The sequence below is a fragment of the Eleutherodactylus coqui genome, chromosome 1 (assembly GCF_035609145.1).
Source record: "Eleutherodactylus coqui strain aEleCoq1 chromosome 1, aEleCoq1.hap1, whole genome shotgun sequence".
Taxonomy (NCBI): Eukaryota; Metazoa; Chordata; class Amphibia; order Anura; family Eleutherodactylidae; genus Eleutherodactylus; species Eleutherodactylus coqui.
The window spans coordinates 283932046-283949520 of record NC_089837.1 but is presented as its reverse complement, the minus strand read 5'-3'; the positions used below and the strand labels follow the sequence as shown (position 1 = coordinate 283949520).

The 17475-nt window shown below is 48.8% G+C and overlaps 1 protein-coding gene across 3 annotated transcripts in view; it reads right to left on the bottom strand.

The window, feature by feature from the left end:
- The window catches only part of CUEDC1 (CUE domain containing 1), a 150316-nt gene extending 133318 nt beyond the window's left edge, over positions 1 to 16998 (bottom strand). For 2 of the 3 annotated variants that reach the window (XM_066572378.1, XM_066572372.1), the window contains exon 1: positions 16787 to 16996. The gene's annotated coding sequence lies outside the window, so the exon portion shown is untranslated. Of the gene's footprint in view, positions 1 to 16786 lie in introns of all 3 variants that reach the window. The other variant, XM_066572384.1, reaches the window with a different exon arrangement.
- Between the last annotated feature and the right edge of the window lie 477 nt (positions 16999 to 17475).

Sequence of the window (17475 nt, the reverse complement as noted above, 5' to 3'; positions counted from 1 at the left end):
GATGAATTATCTAAGATTAATATCATCTGATTCTTATATGTTTGTACAACTTTCTAATATATCCTAACCATTTTGTACTATAGAGATATCTATAAGAGTTCAGTCCATGAAGAGTTAAGTTTTAGCTGAAGTGTGTGATTCTGATTGCACTTCCTATTTAAGGAAGGAATGGATGTATTTTATTTAGGTGACCAAGGCTCGGCGTTACGAGTTAAAACGCGTCCTCCAGCTTTTTCTTTTTAAGTGGGATATGTAATGGCAGAGTTTATTTAATAAAAAGAAGCATATCCTTTTTAGAGAACTACCGACTCAGTTTTCCTTTTGGAGATACTTTATGCTACTATCTGTCAGATAGGCTCACCGCAGAGAACTGACAGTTCTCTCCCCTGCTCCCAGGCGATATTCCGCAAACACTCGTGGACAGGCGGCCTAACTGTACATCCTGGAGCATTAAGGAGTTAAAGGCAACCTAAGCTTCAAAAAGTAACACTCACTTTTTTGAAATTTTAACTACAAGGGCATCTATTTCAGAGGCCCGGTCCCAACCTATTGTTTCTTAATTGGAAAAGGAATTTTTCCTTTTGATTATTCTAGGGATATAAAACTTCCCATCAGGATGTATCCTGAATAGGGAAAACTCGTACTACGTTTGAGTCTAACGTTTAGCCATAAACATTTGATCGTAAATGGAACAAGCATCTTTTATGTCTTCAATATCCATGGTAAATCTAACTGCTTTAGGCCCCCTGCACACGGGCGGAAATTCCGCGGCGGGATTTCCCGCAGAATTACCGCCCATGCCCGCAATCCTATGCAAACAGCGGCAATTTGACCACGTGAGAACACGCGCGGTAAACAAATCACGGAATGTCCCATTTCTGTGCAAGCCTCACAGAGGCCGGCACAGGAATGTCACTAGTGACGCGCCAGCTTCGCTCTGCGCATGCGCCGGCTGGGCGGCAGCCGGCACATAGCAGAGCGGGGAGACATCGGCAGCAGATGAGCCGCAGTGGTCACTGCAGGGGCATGGCTCGAATCCCGCTGCAAGAATTCTCGCAGTGGGATCCGACCCGGCCGTCTGCAGGAGGCCTTAAGCAGCATATCTGTATCTTCTGTCTGAAATAAAGGATTGCTTGTCTTTTAATCTTCTGAGGAAGAATCATAAGATAACCAAAATTCTCCCTCTTCCATAACCTCTGACTCACAGTGGAAAGATTTAAATCCTGAAGTGCCAGGCATTGAGAACTATGAACCTTCTTAATATTTTGTAAAAGGAAGGAGATTAGAGATGAGCGAGCGTACTCGGAAAAGCACTACTCGCTCGAGTAATTTGCTTTATCCGAGTATCGCTGTGCTCGTCCCTGAAGATTCGGGTGCCGGCACGGAGCGGGGAGCTGCAGGGGAGAGCGGGGAGGAACGGAGGGGAGATCTTTCTCTCCCTCTCTCCCGCTCCGCTCTCCCCTGCGACTCACCTGTCAGCCGCAGAGGCACCCGAATCTTCAGGGACGAGCACAGCGATACTCGGATAAAGCAAATTACTCGAGCGAGTAGTGCTTTTCCGAGTACGCTCGCTCATCTCTAAAGGAGATTCCTCTTCCAATATCTTATCTAAAGACTGCCAGCAAAGGACTTTTTTATATGATATGGGAAGCTTCCTTTTACATATTCCACATTCCTTATGTTTAATTAAGACTAAACACGTCTTCGGGTTGTCACTAGACCAGAAAAGAAAACTACTTCTAAAAGGATTAGGAATAAGTATATAAAAGAAAATCGTCTGATGCAGCATGCACCAAAGAAAAAAACACGTTGTGTGCTGGCTGGGGCTCTTTTACTAGCACGCCTCTTTTTCAAACCCCACCTTCCTGACACCATCAAAACATCGATGCCCACTCTACTGTGCAGCGCTTCACGGCCACCATGATATCCAGATCTCCAGCGATTACGGGGTGAGGCCTTTCCCTGATTGCTCTAATCTTCCAGTGCCCACAAGCCACTCAGGGGTTCCAGCCCTCCTCACTCTCCTCCGGACTGTGACAACTGCAGTATTTAGGCCACTTCCTGGTTCCGCCATTCGCCACAGCCTGGTTCCGTCATAGCCAGCAGACTCAAGCCTTTGCAACAGACCCCTGCATGATGAGACCTCGCAAGCAGCCTGAAAAGAGGAACAGAATAGGCAGCACATCCCTGCAGCCCTCCATAGGGGCCACAATAAGGACTAGGAATCCCCAGTCTTCAGGAAGTAGGGGAGGATCTGCTAGAGGAGAAGAGTGATAACCCAAACTCCCCGTGGAGTCTAATGCCAGACCAGAAATCTTTCTATAACTTTTCTACAGAGGAAGGAGGGTCCTGCAGCACCCTAAGTGACCTGGAGGAATAAAGCAGCATTCCAACTGTCCTTTGGACAGGAAATAGGAAACTGAGGAAGAGGAGGAGGTTTACGTTTCCTGTTCAGATGGGAGGCGGTCTCTCACAGATGCTTCATGGATGTAAGGGAACATAAAAGTTATGGCTCTCTGATTATTACAATACAAAAACAATATATACAATTTTGATGAAAAATGCTTTTAAAATACAAATACTAAAAAATAAAAATGTATGCATTTGGTATTGCCATAATTATTAACTCTTTGCAATCCAATTTTGGATTCAGGGTTTCCTAGGGGGCTTTCTCTTTCTGCCATTTCACAAAGGTGCCATCTGCTGACTAGAGCCAGCACTGCGGTATGTGACATGCCAGAGAGGCCCCCGACAACAGAGCGGCCAGTAATATACAGTAAGAATACCTTGCCGGACATCTGCCGACATCGGAGCTGTACAGGCTTCAATTAAAATGTTGGAAGACGTCAGACAGTGGATTGGAAAGGGCTACTAAGGTTAACATGATTCATACTGCATGGTAAATGGGGTAAATGGTATATGAAATAAAATCATAGTTGCATTTGCTTTGTTTTTTAAAAACCTCAATTCACAAAAACTGTATTCAGAAATTGTACCAATGAAAAAAGTCTGCTCATCTTGCAAAAAACAAGCCCTCACACAAGTCCATAGATGGAAAAATAAGAGAACTATGGCTCTCTGAATATTAATATTGCATTTTTCATCATCATAATCATTTTTATTTGTATAGCGCCAACTTATTCCACAGCGCTTTCAAAAATTGTGCAGAAGTCAGATTATACATAAATTAGTTATCGCTGTAATCATACTGAAGTGCAGAATGAAATTAACAAGTCATTTATACTGCATGTTGGATGCCGTACAAACGAAGACTGTGCATTGATAACATCATGGATGAGTTTTTCTATCCACCCCACCCCACCCCCCTAAAAAAATTATACCTTGATGCACTCTGTATACTTTATATTTAATCACATATTTTAAAGAGAAATATCAGTAAAACCCCAAACTACTACTTCTTACACACCTTGATGAATACCCTAATGAGTGCACTTTGCAAAACGGGGTTAAGGCCCTTTTATACACAACGACTATCGCTCAAAATTCGCTCAAAAGCCATCTTTTGAGCGATAATCGTTGCCTGTAAATGAGTGCCCATTATGCACTTACCATGCACTTTTTGTCCATCGCTGACTTCAGCTCAGATTAAAATCTTTTGGGACTGATAAAACGGACCACACGCCGAGTTCTCCACGGGCAGCGCTCATAACATTCTTTCAGCAGTTGTCCTGCTGGAGAACAATAGCGATGTATTTAGAGAACAGAGCACCCACTGTTCTCTAAATACAAGGAAATGAAGCTAGCTACTCATGGGCTGATTAGCCCATGAGTAGCTAATGCAAAATAATCGCTCAAAACTGTCAGTTTCTGACGAATTTGGAGTGATTATCTTTACTGTACTAGATCTCTCTGGTTATATCAATAGATTAGTAGGCATATGCCCCCTGGGGTCAGAGGCGCTAGTGTTCTAATGTACATAGCTATTTTGCTGACGGAAACAAACAGCTCCATACATTGTGCAGTGGCCAAGTATGATAACGCATGCCAATTCCCGTTCACTTCAATGGCATTTAGTCATCAGTACCATGCCGGGCCACTGCGCAGTATATGACGTTGTTTGCGTCCAGCAACAAGGCACACCTGGAACCTGATGGCAATACGGTATTCTGGTGGGGTAAGGGGAATTTTCCCTACATTAGAACATTGGCCCCAGAGATCAGTAGGGTCCCAGGCAGCGGAACCATCACAAATCCCCTATTGATTACCTATCCTGAACAGGTACTATTTATTGTATCTTGTCACCACCAGCAGAATGGGTGGAGAGCTAGTTATGGCCTGTATCCGCCCAGTGTACGCCCACACGCTGATTGGCTGCATTTGGCAAGGTCCTAGCAGAGAGCGGATTTACTTATGCTTAGGATGGAGGGTTAGGGGTCGTTTCAGTGTTGGGGTTAAATTATAACTTATAAATCCTTCCATGTCACAACCACCCCGCCCTGACATGAAAGTATTTATAGCTAATAATGTAACCCGAACACTGAAACGACCCCTAACCCTCCACCAGAGTCCTAAGAAATTACCCAAGCTGCTAGGACAGGGGTGTCAAACTCATTTTTATGGAGGGCCACATCAGGCTTACGGTGACCTTCGAAGGGCCGATTGTAAGACAGTATAGTAAGGGCTCGTTCACACAAGCGTATTTGCGTACATAATATGCAGTGAATAGAAGCCATTGATTCACATGATGTATATTTTCACACAGCATGACCTATTTTGTTGCGTACTACGCACCCCAAAAGGCCATTGAAGTGAATGGGCCACATAAATACCTGGTGAATGTGCAGGAAACATATGTATTAACTGCATATTTGCGCACCATTTCAGTGGGCCCATCGGCGTTCTTTTTTTTGCGTGCCCAAATATGCAGGCATAAGCGATTTTCGATTGCGCAAATACGCAGCGTATTTGTGCGACTGAAATACCATTACGCCCGTGTGAACGAGCCCTAATAGTGACCCCTATAGTGGTCGCAGTAGTCATAGTAACTCTGATAGTGGCCCCACTGGTAATAGCGACCCCCCCCCCACAGTGGCCCCACTGGTAATAGCGACCCCCCCCCCACAGTGGCCCCACTGGTAATAGCGACCCCCCCCCCCCACAGTGGCCCCACTGGTAATAGCGACCTCCCCCCCCCACAGTGGCCCCACTGGTAATAGCGACCCCCCCCCCACAGTGGCCCCACTGGTAATAGCGACCCCCCCCCCCACAGTGGCCCCACTGGTAATAGCGACCCCCCCCCCACAGTGGCCCCACTGGTAATAGCGACCCCCCCCCCCACAGTGGCCCCACTGGTAATAGCGACCCCCCCCCCACAGTGGCCCCACTGGTAATAGGGGCCCCCCCCCCCCACAGTGGCCCCACTGGTAATAGGGCCCCCCCCCCCCCCCACAGTGGCCCCACTGGTAATAGCGACCCCCCCCCCCCACAGTGGCCCCACTGGTAATAGCGACCCCCCCCCCCCCACAGTGGCCCCACTGGTAATAGCGACCCCCCCCCCCCACAGTGGCCCCACTGGTAATAGCGACCCCCCCCCCCACAGTGGCCCCACTGGTAATAGCGACCCCCCCCCCCACAGTGGCCCCACTGGTAATAGCGACCCCCCCCCCCCCACAGTGGCCCCACTGGTAATAGCGACCCCCCCCCCCCACAGTGGCCCCACTGGTAATAGCGACCCCCCCCCACAGTGGCCCCACTGGTAATAGCGACCCCCCCCCCCACAGTGGCCCCACTGGTAATAGCGACCCCCCCCCCCACAGTGGCCCCACTGGTAATAGCGACCCCCCCCCCCCACAGTGGCCCCACTGGTAATAGCGACCCCCCCACAGTGGCCCCACTGGTAATAGCGACCCCCCCACAGTGGCCCCACTGGTAATAGCGACCCCCCCACAGTGGCCCCACTGGTAATAGCGACCCCCCCACAGTGGCCCCACTGGTAATAGCGACCCCCCCACAGTGGCCCCACTGGTAATAGCGACCCCCCCACAGTGGCCCCACTGGTAATAGCGACCCCCCCACAGTGGCCCCACTGGTAATAGCGACCCCCCCACAGTGGCCCCACTGGTAATAGCGACCCCCCCACAGTGGCCCCACTGGTAATAGCGACCCCCCCACAGTGGCCCCACTGGTAATAGCGACCCCCCCACAGTGGCCCCACTGGTAATAGCGACCCCCCCACAGTGGCCCCACTGGTAATAGCGACCCCCCCACAGTGGCCCCACTGGTAATAGCGACCCCCCCACAGTGGCCCCACTGGTAATAGCGACCCTCCCACAGTGGCCCCACTGGTAATAGCGACCCTCCCACAGTGGCCCCACTGGTAATAGCGACCCTCCCACAGTGGCCCCACTGGTAATAGCGACCCCCTACAGTGGCCCCACTGGTAATAGCGACCCCCTACAGTGGCCCCACTGGTAATAGCGACCCCCTACAGTGGCCCCACTGGTAATAGCGACCCCCTACAGTGGCCCCACTGGTAATAGCGACCCCCCCACAGTGGCCCCACTGGTAATAGCGACCCCCCCACAGTGGCCCCACTGGTAATAGCGACCCCCCCACAGTGGCCCCACTGGTAATAGCGACCCCCCCACAGTGGCCCCACTGGTAATAGCGACCCCCCCACAGTGGCCCCACTAGTAATAGCGACCCCCCCACAGTGGCCCCACTGGTAATAGCGACCCTCCCACAGTGGCCCCACTGGTAATAGCGACCCTCCCACAGTGGCCCCACTGGTAATAGCGACCCCCTACAGTGGCCCCACTGGTAATAGCGACCCCCCACAGTGGCCCCACTGGTAATAGCGACCCCCCCCCCCCCCCCACAGTGGCCCCACTGGTAATAGCGACCCCCCACAGTGGCCCTACTGGTAATAGCGACCCCCCACAGTGGCCCCACTGGTAATAGCGACCGCCACAGTGGCCCCACTGGTAATAGCGATCGCCACAGTGGCCTCACTAGTAATAGCGACTGCCACAGTGGCCCCACCAGTAATAGCGACCGCCACAGTGGCCCACACTAGTAATAGCGACCTCCACAGTGGCCCCACTAGTAATAGCGACCAGCAAAGTGGCCCCACACTAGTAATAGCGACCCCCACAGTGGCCCCACACTAGTAAGTGACCCCCACAGTGGCCCCACACTAGTAAGTGACCCCCACAGTGGCCCTAGTACTAACATGGTACCCCACAGTGGCCCTAGTAGTAATAGCGACCCCCACAGTAATATTAACCCCCTCAGTAGTAATATCCCCCTCAGCAATAATATTATCCCCATAGCAATAGTAGCCCCCTCCCAGAAATAGTAGCCCCCTCCCAGAAATAGTAGCCCCCTCCCAGAAATAGTAGCCCCCTCCCAGAAATATTATTATCCCCGTCAGTAATATTAACCCCATAGCAATATTAACCCCTTTTAGTAAAATTAACCACCCCTCAGTACTATTAACCCCCCAATAGTAATAAGTTCCCCGACCAACCCATACACTTACCTCCTCCTTGCTATCAGCGCCGCTCCCCCTCTGTCCGCGCTGAGCCCGGGTGCACGACGTCAATATGTGCGCCCGGAACGCTTCCTCCCTGAGACCTCTTCTGCAGAACTGAGGAGCAGGGGACTTGGGGGAGGAGGATCCCGGCTGCACACTGACGTCAGAGTCTGCGCCGGGATCAGCACTGCCAGCGTGATTACCAGTGGTGAGCGACTGTCGGCCGCTGCTGCTGTGCCAGAAGACATCCCCCGCCGCTGCAGACAACCCCGCCGCTGGTGTGTGAAAAGGCTTACCCCACCGTCTACAACACCGCCGCTGGAGTAGCCGATGACAGCTCCTGCCGCTGACTCTGTAGACCCGCTGCGTTTCCGGGGGTCAGCCTGGCCTCATAACCGCTGTGAGCCCTGCCCCACCTCCCCCGGGGAATCGTACGCATGGCGTTTGTGCCAGCGGGGCTATCCAGCCACTGGCCAGCTGTAGCGGACATCCCAGCCAATCAGCTTCTGGGGGCATGAACGGGCTGTCAAGCAGCCTGTATCTTGTCGCCACCACACTTCCATTAGTGCCTCCTAAAAATAGGTCATCAACCTAAGAAAGGGGTCAACCCCTTTAATTTTTTCAAATCCTTGACAACCCCTTTTAATATCTAGTGAGTACACTAATAATACAGTAAACTGCTAGCATATAAGACAGTGCTGTGAACATGAAAGCTAGCTATACAAACAAACAAGTAGAAGGCTATAATCTTCATAGAAAGCACCTTGTAATGGAGGAACTCATGTTGAAATTATTATTGTATGTTAATAAGAACCAGGCAGAAAAGATATCTTTCACACATTCATTCTTGAAGCATTACTTCTGTTTCAACATACATGTAATCATTTCAAGCTCATTCACATGAGCGTATGCATAAAGCGCTGCGTTGCACGCTAAGCAGAGCGTATCGACTGCGTGGGAGAAAGAACTCTCTCTCCTCCAGCTGGTATTCCGGCTTTTCTATCTATTTTCCTTTGAAGTTGGGAGCGTTTCCGTCGCTCATACGCAATGTTAATTGTGCATGGGCAAAAAAACACTTGCATCCATTGACTTTAATGGGGGCCATCCGTGCTAAAATAGAGCATGCTGCGAATTTTCTTCTGCTCGCGGAATACGAAATTTGTACCCATGAGTGTGAATGAAAAAAAAACCTAAATAAATGGACTTCTGGAGATCTCTTGGAAATGGTTGTGTGAGAAGCAGACAACAGGAGAGCAGAGAAGGAAGTTTTGTGAGGACGGGAGATTGTGTGTGTGGGGGTATCCGGAAACTAAGTCAGAGATGTATGGAGAGAAAAGTTGTGGAGAGTCCTGTATGTCATTCCTAAAGGGGCTGTCTGGTGGCCAGAGGTTTTTTTTAATTACAGATGCAAATGTGAAAAAGCAACAAAAGCAGGGGTAACTTGCCCATCCTCTGCCCCAGCACTGCAGTCCTATCAGTCTCTGTTGTGGAACAGCCATCAACTGACCGCTGCAGCCAGTCAAAAGATACAGCAAGAAGGCTGGTTTCACACAACGGAGAAAGTTGCACAAGATCTGTATGATGCCAGATGCACGAATATGAACCCTATTCTTTTGAATGGAGTCATAAACATGAGCAATTTTTCCCCGCACAAAACACATTGCACGGCATGCGAGGTACACGCAAATGCGATGAGAATCGCTAAGTGATGGGAGACCCCACTATGTATTAACATATTGTGGGAGGACAGCTCAGTAGAATGCGGGTTGCGGCAGTCAAAGACGAAAACAAGTGGATCAAGTCCAAGTGCAGGCGTGACCTGCGTTTATTTCAGTCCAGAAAACTCAACACAAATTCAGCTTTAGCTTCAGGCAAGAAAATAACAGTCCAGTAATCGGATAACAGGCCGTCCTGGCCTGTACAGGTCACGCTTAGCAGGTGCACCCCACAGCAGGGCTTTTAGCTCTAGCCAGTATCACAGGCTGCCAGGGTCCAGTAGCCATCTTATTCCCCCCTGTGTCAGTGCACACTGCTATTTATATGCACACCTCCTGCTGGCTCAGCCTCAGCAGCTGTGCTGATTGACCTTGCACATAACCTGGAGTGGAGGAAGTGGAATGGATGGCCCCACTACCAACCTAACATCCATTCCAAAAAACCAGGCCCAGATATTTTTAAAGAAAAGACCTCCAGCAAGTACTTGCTGGAGTTTACAATGCACTCCTGGCTTTTCAGGTCTCAAACAGCGGTACATGAACTTCCTCCAGCCCTACTAGGCATAATAGCGGAACCTAGGGGCGATGTAGCGACCATCCACTATCACGTCCCTCAGTACCTCACAATATGTAAATAAACACTACTTCTGATTATTGGTAGGATAAGGCACTTTAAGGCTGCATTCAGACGAAGTATATCGGCTCGGTTTTCACGCCGAGCCGATATACGTTGTCCTCGTGTGCAGGGGGGGGGGGGATGGAAGAGCCAGGAGAAGGAACTGAGCTCCCGCCCCCTCTCTGCTTCCTCTCCGCCCCTCTGCACTATTTGCAATGGGGAGAGGCAGGGCGTGGGCGGGGCTAATTCTCAGAACTTAGCCCCACCCTCGCCCCTCCTCCTTTCATTGCAAATAGTGCAGAGGGGCAGAGAGGGGGGCAGAAGCTCAGTTCCTGCTCCTGGCTCTTCCATCCTCCCCCCTCTGCAGATGAGGACGACGTATATTGGCTCAGCGTGAAAACCGAGCTGATATACGTTCGCGGGAATGCACCCTAACACAGGAACAATTATCGGTTAAAAAAAACCAAAACTGTTGGATCATGCGATTTTGAATGATAATCGTTCAGTGCAGACCAGGCCAACGATTAAACAATGAACAGTAATTTGTTTGCTTATTGTTTGGGTGTTTATTTTATGCAGGCATAAAAACAACACAGATCTGCGACTAAAAAGCTGTTTAATTATTCTCAACTAATTTCCATGTATTTTGGCGAGCTGAAAACTAAAAAGAAAATTGAAAACAATCCTAGACGTCAGGATTTACCACAAAATGCTGTTCAAATTTAGCAAATTTCTCTCAGTTTTTGGTATTTTTTTATCTTAGGGTTTTCAACTAAATTTTAAGTGAAAATTACTTTTAATTAATTCACATTAGCGCAAGATATAAATGCCAAAAAACATAACTTTCAAAGAAAAGAACTTCCAGAGTGAGCTAATGGAAACCAGCATTAACATGTTGCAAGCTGACTGCACAGGCTCAGACATGCACAGGCTTGATTCAAATTTTTTCTTGGTTCTAGTCTGTGGTACTATTGTATCTTGACGCCACCGGAAGTATGGGTGGAGACAAGATACAGGGTGCTTGACACGGTGGTGACGCCCCCAGGAACTGATTGGCTGCCATGAGCTAGGTCCTAGAATGCCACAGCAATTACTCTCCCCGGAGCAGCCGCCCCCCTTCTTTCTCGCTCTAGGAATCCCCCTGCAGTGAGGCTGTGCCCTCCAATCTTCCCTGGCGAAGCCCTTGCGCTGTGACTTTTGAAGCCGCAGAGCATCTCCCCTGGCCATCTGCTCCCTCCGCAGATGTGTCTGTGCCGCTGAGCCACCTCTCAGCTCAGTGTTTGCCGCTGCTGCCAGTGATGCCGGCTCTCTGCTGCTGTGGTCGCTGTCAAACGGAAAGAGAGTAAGTAACTGTCACAATCTCTTTATGTTAGCTCGTCATTCGTAAATCGTGTTTCCCAAAGTTATCGTTATGGCTCGGCGGAAGCGTACTAATTCGCCTGACAGTTTCTGTTTCATTTGTGGTGAATATACACTGTTAAAGCAACAGCTGAATATTAGACTTTGTGAAAAAAATATACTTTGCATACTTCTGAATAAAACTTGAAGATCAAGATAAAGTTTGGGCACCTCATAAAGAGGTTCAAACAGTGTGTTGAGGACCTCTGAAATTGGTTCAAGGGTAAGAAAAAAGCTTTCCGTTACGGGATTCCTATGGTATGGCGAGAGCAAAAGAACCATAGTGACGCCTTTTGTTCATGCGATGTGAAAGGGTGCTTTCATGATTCCAAATGAAAGCAGTGGATTTCATTGCCCAATCTTTACTCAGCAATTCGTCCCATCCCCATGGCACAGATATACCAGCACCCAAGCCCCCTGCTACCTTGGAAGAGATACCTAGCTCCGATGTAGGTGGAGTCATACCTGAACCAGATGACGAATCAAGTTCTGACTTTGAAGATGATACAAGACCAAATTTTTTTTCCCAGGAGGAGATGAATAGAGATGAGCGAACGTACTCGTTTCGAGTAATTACTCGATCGAGCACCGCGATTTTCGAGTACTTCCGTACTCGGGTGAAAAGATTCGGGGGGCGCCGGGGGGAGGCGTGGCGGAGCAGGGGGTAGCAGCGGGGAACAGGGGGGAGCCCTCTCTCTCTCTCCCCCCCACTCCCCGCTGCAACCCCCCACTCACCCACGGCGACCCCCGAATCTTTTCGCCCGAGTACGGAAGTACTCGAAAATCGCGGCGCTCGGGCGAAAAAGGTTGCTCGGCGTGGCCGAGTAGGTTCGCTCATCTCTAGAGATGAATAATTTGGTAAGTGACTTGAATCTTTCCAAAGATGCCGCTGAGTTACTCGGTTCAAGGCTCAAAAGCAGGAATTTACTATTGCCAGGAGTGTCTTTTTAATGGTTCAGACATCGTGAAAAGGAGTTGGTTCCTTACTTTGCCCAGGAAGACAAGTTGGTTAATTACATCGATGTCGAAAGTTGGTGAGTCAATTCAGAATCCAATAGGATTGAACGCAATGGCGTCTTTTCATAGATTCTTCAAAAAGAAGTCTCAAAAGCAGTTTTGCTCTAAAATGGCAGTTTTCACGCTTCCATCCCTGTAGGTCATTCCGTACACTTGAAGGAAACCTACGGGAACTTGGAATTCATTCTTCGTAAACTTCAATATGAAGACTACGGTAGGCAAGTGTGTGGGTATTTAACCCCTTAATGACGCGGCCCTTTTTCTTTTTCCATTTTCGCTTTTTCCTTCCCCCTTTAAAAAAATCGTAACTGCTTTATTTATCCATCGCAGTTGCTGTATGAGGGCTTGTTTTTTGCGGGACGAGTTGTATTTTTCAATGGTGCTATTTAAAGTACCATATAATGTACTGAAAAACTTTAAAAAAATTCTAAGTGGAGTAAAATGGAAAAAAAACGTCATTTCGCCATCTTTTAGTGCGTCTTGTTTCTACGGCGCACAAACGGCAACAATAACGACATGATAACTTTATTCTATGGGTTAGTATGATTACTACGATACCAAACTTGTACAGTTTTTTTTCTTACTATACTTTTTTTTTTTTTTTAAAGACATTAAATTTTTTTCAATTATTTTCTGCTGTCATTTTGTGCGCGTGATAACTTTTTTATTTTTCCGTCGACGTAGTTGAGCAAGATCTCATTTTTTGCGTAATGTCCTGTAGTTTCTTATAGTACCAATTTGGAATACATACGACTTTTTGATTGCTTTTTATTGCATTTTTTCTGAGAGACAGGGTAACTAAAAAAGTGCATTACTGGCGGGTTTTTTTTTCGGACGACGTTCACCGTGCGGGAAAAATAATGCGCTACTTTGATAGTTCGGACTTTTACGGACGCGGCGATACCAAATACATATTTTTAATTTATTATTTAGATTTTTTAATAATAGATATGGCAAAAGGGGGGTGATTTAAACTTTTACAACTTTTTTTTTGTTTCAATTAAAAAAAAACTTTATTGATTTTTTTTTTTTACATTACTTTGAAGTCCCCCTGGGGGACTTTAAGATGCGATGCTTTGATCGCTCCTGCAGTATGACGTAATGCTATAGCATTACGTCATACTGCTTTTTGACAGGCAGTCTATCAAGCCACCCCACGGGGATGGCTTCATAGGCAGTCTGTTAAGGCAGCCCTGGGGCCTTTCATTAGGCCCCCGGCTGCCATGACACGTGCACGGCTCCTCCAATCTCACCGCGTTCAGAATTGACAGCGGCATTTAAATGGTTAATAGCCGCGATCGGCTATTGCCAGCGGGTGTCAGCTGTTATAAACAGCTGACGCCCGCACTGTATGATGAGAGTTTGCCACGCAACCTCTCTTCATACATACCCCGCGGCTCCATGACGTACCGGTACGTCATTGGTCGTGAAGGGGTTAAAGGTCTTGTGCATGCTTCTTGGGCAACAAACTGGATATACCAAATACCTTAGTTTTCTGCGTCTATGGAACAGTCGAGACTGAAAAAAAAAAAAAAAAAAAAAAAAAATCACTGGACCAAGAAGAGTTTGCAGCCGAGGGTGCTCACAGTCGGTCGAAAAAATGTCCTCCGAGAAACTTTGGTACCTCTACATAAAGTTCTTTAAATATTTGGTCACCAAGTTTCCAGGCCTCTCGGAGGCAAAATTGAAGGAAGGTGTGACATTAGAAGGCTTAGGCTGGGTTCTGACGGGGCAGATTTTCGGCGGAAATCTCTAGAGGAGATTTCCGCCAGGAGAACCGCTGCTTCAAAACCCGCGACGGTTTTGAAGCGGCCAGGCCGCTCGCTCCTCCGCTGCGGCCGGCGCTCCCATAGAGGAGAGCACGGCCGCAGCGGGGGAAAAAAATGGACATGCTGCGGTCGGCAAATCCACGCCGCAGCGGCGGCTTCTGCTGGCTTAGCCGCAGCAGATTTGCCATCCTGTGTGAAATCTCGTCCACATGGCTGGCTAATCCCGGGATTAGCGGCCGCATGTGGATTTGCCGCGGCGAAATTCCGCACGGAATTTCCGCGGCAAATGCGCCCTGTGTGAACCCAGCCTTATAGCTGATCAAGAGTTTGTCAATACCATGACAGATTCTCAAAAAGAAGGGTGGATTGCATTTAAAGTGGTTGTGGAGAAATTTTTAGACAATAAAAAAGATCCTGACTACAAAAAGATCGTTGGACGAATGCTGAAAGCATTTCAAGCTTTAGGTTGCCTGATGAGTTTTAAAGAGCATTTCCTCCAATCCCACATTGACTACTTTCCTGAAAAATTGGGAGTTGTAACTGAAGAACAAGGTGAACGATTCCACCAGGACATTAAAGAGATGGAAAGAAGATACCAGGGAAAATGGAGCATTCCAATGATGGCAGACTACTGTTTGATGCTTTAGACAGACATTCCAGATGCTACTCACAGATGTAAATGTATTAAGTGGAGCCTCACAGAGAAGAAGAAACTATTTTAGTGTGTTTTAGTGAGCTCATTTTAGTTCAAAAATGATTTTCATGTAAAATTTGTAACTAACAATTTTCTGAGTCTATTTTCATTTATTTTGAGGAATTGCCTTATTTAACATAGATAACTGAATTGTCAGGAAACGTGATGTCCTGTGACAAACGGAGGTCATTTTCGGATTCAGCGTACCCAAAAATACAAAGATTACGTGGAATAAGCAAAACAGCTCTTAAATTTTTTTTCTTTGCAGACCTGTGTGATCGTTCACAACACGCTGCATGTGAAGAACGATCATTCCGTCGTTCACGTTCACTTCTACAGTGGATGCGAACGACTGAGCAAATTAAATGTACAAGGATTTATCTGCCTTTATATACTGGTTGCATGCGCAAACTCTGTCATCATTCGCTGGTGCGAACCATTTCTCACTCTGCGTATGGCTGGCTGCACACGGACAGATTTGCATTGCAAATCCACAGCAAATGGCATGCATTGAAGGTATGTTGAAAAAAAAAGAAAAAAATTTTCCTGCACACTCCTGAAAATGGATTGCAGAGGAAAAAAACAAAATCGCAGCATGCTCCATTTTGCTGTGGACAGCCTCCATTGAAGTCAAAGGAGGCCGTCCAACCCACAGCCCATGTGCAACTGACATTGCGGATAGGCTGTGGGGACCCGCATCATTGCCTGACGACAGTGCAGGAAGAAAAAAAAAAAAACTGTACTGCGCATGACTGATGGCGAACGTCCACGGTTATCAGCAATGCAGGTAAAGGAGGTGCGTGGGGTCGCCGTCTGGGGTCAGAGAAGAATTCCGCTGTGGGCTTCCGCGAGCAGAATCTAGATCGCCTGTGTGTAGGCGGCCTATGTCTAGAGATGTGAAGTTACTTTGTGTGCCACTAAGTTACCGAAATGAAATTGAAACAAATTTTGCAACTTTTAAGAAGTTGTAACGGACCATTAGTGACATTTTGAAGCCAGTACTAGGCTTAGGTGTCAATGCTGTTCAAGGAGTTTGGATGAAAACTGGAGTAGGATGGGGGCAATAGCTGGACAGAACAGATTGAGAGATGGCTTCTTAAAGGGGTATTCCCATTTCAGCATTTAACGGCTGAGATGGGAAACCCATGACAGTTTCGCGCGACCGGCCATCCTTGCTGGGACCACGCCGGCAGAGCGCGCGACCGGCCATCCTTGCTGGGACCACGCCGGCAGAGCGCGCGACCGGCCATCCTTGCTGGGACCACGCCGGCAGAGCGCGCGACCGGCCATCCTTGCTGGGACCACGCCGGCAGAGCGCGCGACCGGCCATCCTTGCTGGGACCACGCCGGCAGAGCGCGCGACCGGCCATCCTTGCTGGGACCACGCCGGCAGAGCGCGCGACCGGCCATCCTTGCTGGGACAACGCCGGCAGAGCGCGCGACCGGCCATCCTTGCTGGGACAACGCCGGCAGAGCGCGCGACCGGCCATCCTTGCTGGGACAACGCCGGCAGAGCGCGCGACCGGCCATCCTTGCTGGGACAACGCCGGCAGAGCGCGCGACCGGCCATCCTTGCTGGGACAACGCCGGCAGAGCGCGCGACCGGCCATCCTTGCTGGGACAACGCCGGCAGAGCGCGCGACCGGCCATCGTACATGCATGGAAGACCTCCCTGAATTTCTTGGGCTCATCTACACCTTGGTTACCATCACACTTTAGAGCCTGTGAGAAGTTAGAGAGAAGCTCCAGGTTTTGAGCCTGAAGAGCAGATGACGACTTGGTGGAGAACAGACTCCTCTTACAGGTAAGACACCATAAACAAGTTTGTAGAGAGAAGCCTCCACAAAAAGCGGCGGCCGCTCAGAGACTTGGCGCTCTCCTCCACACGGCATGCTGGCCTGAAGAATAAGCTTTTGGGCAGGCCAGGAAGGAAGAGGCAGACGGGAACGGAGAGGCCTCTCCAGGAGCTGCACCGGCCATTGATGCCAGCGTCACGGACGCCACGTTCCCGGGCTGCTAGCTCGCCGTCTCCTCTCACCCTCCCTCGGATTCCTCTGAAAACAGACAAGCGGATGTACCTACCGGATCTTGGCAAGGACGACCAGCCGTCAGCAGCAGCTGCTACAAAGGACTCCCCGGCTCCAAGGGAAGCCGCTCGTCATCCAGCCCTAGTCGGACGCGTTCTTACACTTCCAATAGAACTGAGTCGGGGGGGATCCTGGATGTGGCAGTCTATTTCCAGCACAGAAGACCCAGAGTCAGGCGGCGGCGCCCTAGCGGTGCTAGCAAGTACTGCAGGGGATTGCCGAGTGCCTCTGTGCTGTAAGCGAGGAGGAGGTAGACCCGCTGGAAGACGCAAGTACTTGGCAGGGATGGTGACGCGTCTCTGGGCCTGCGGTGTGTGCACATACTAAGCAAAAATGGATCAATTATTTACTAGGAATTTATGGTTGTAAAGCTGGAGAAAGCAGTGTCCTCAGAAATGTACATGACAGACATCCACACACTGACAATTGTAGATAATTTGGGGATCTGCTGACATTTAACCCCTTAGTGGTGGAGCTTTTTTGTTTTTTTCCATTGTCGTTTTTTCCTCCTCCCTTTAAAAAAAAAAAAATCGTAGCTCCTTTATTTATCCATCGACATTGCTGTATAAGGGCTTGTTTTTTGCGGGATTCGTTGTATTTTTCAATGGTACTATTTATCGTACCATATAATATACTGAAAAACTTTTTAAAAATTCCAAGCAGAGAGAAATTGAAAAAAACGCG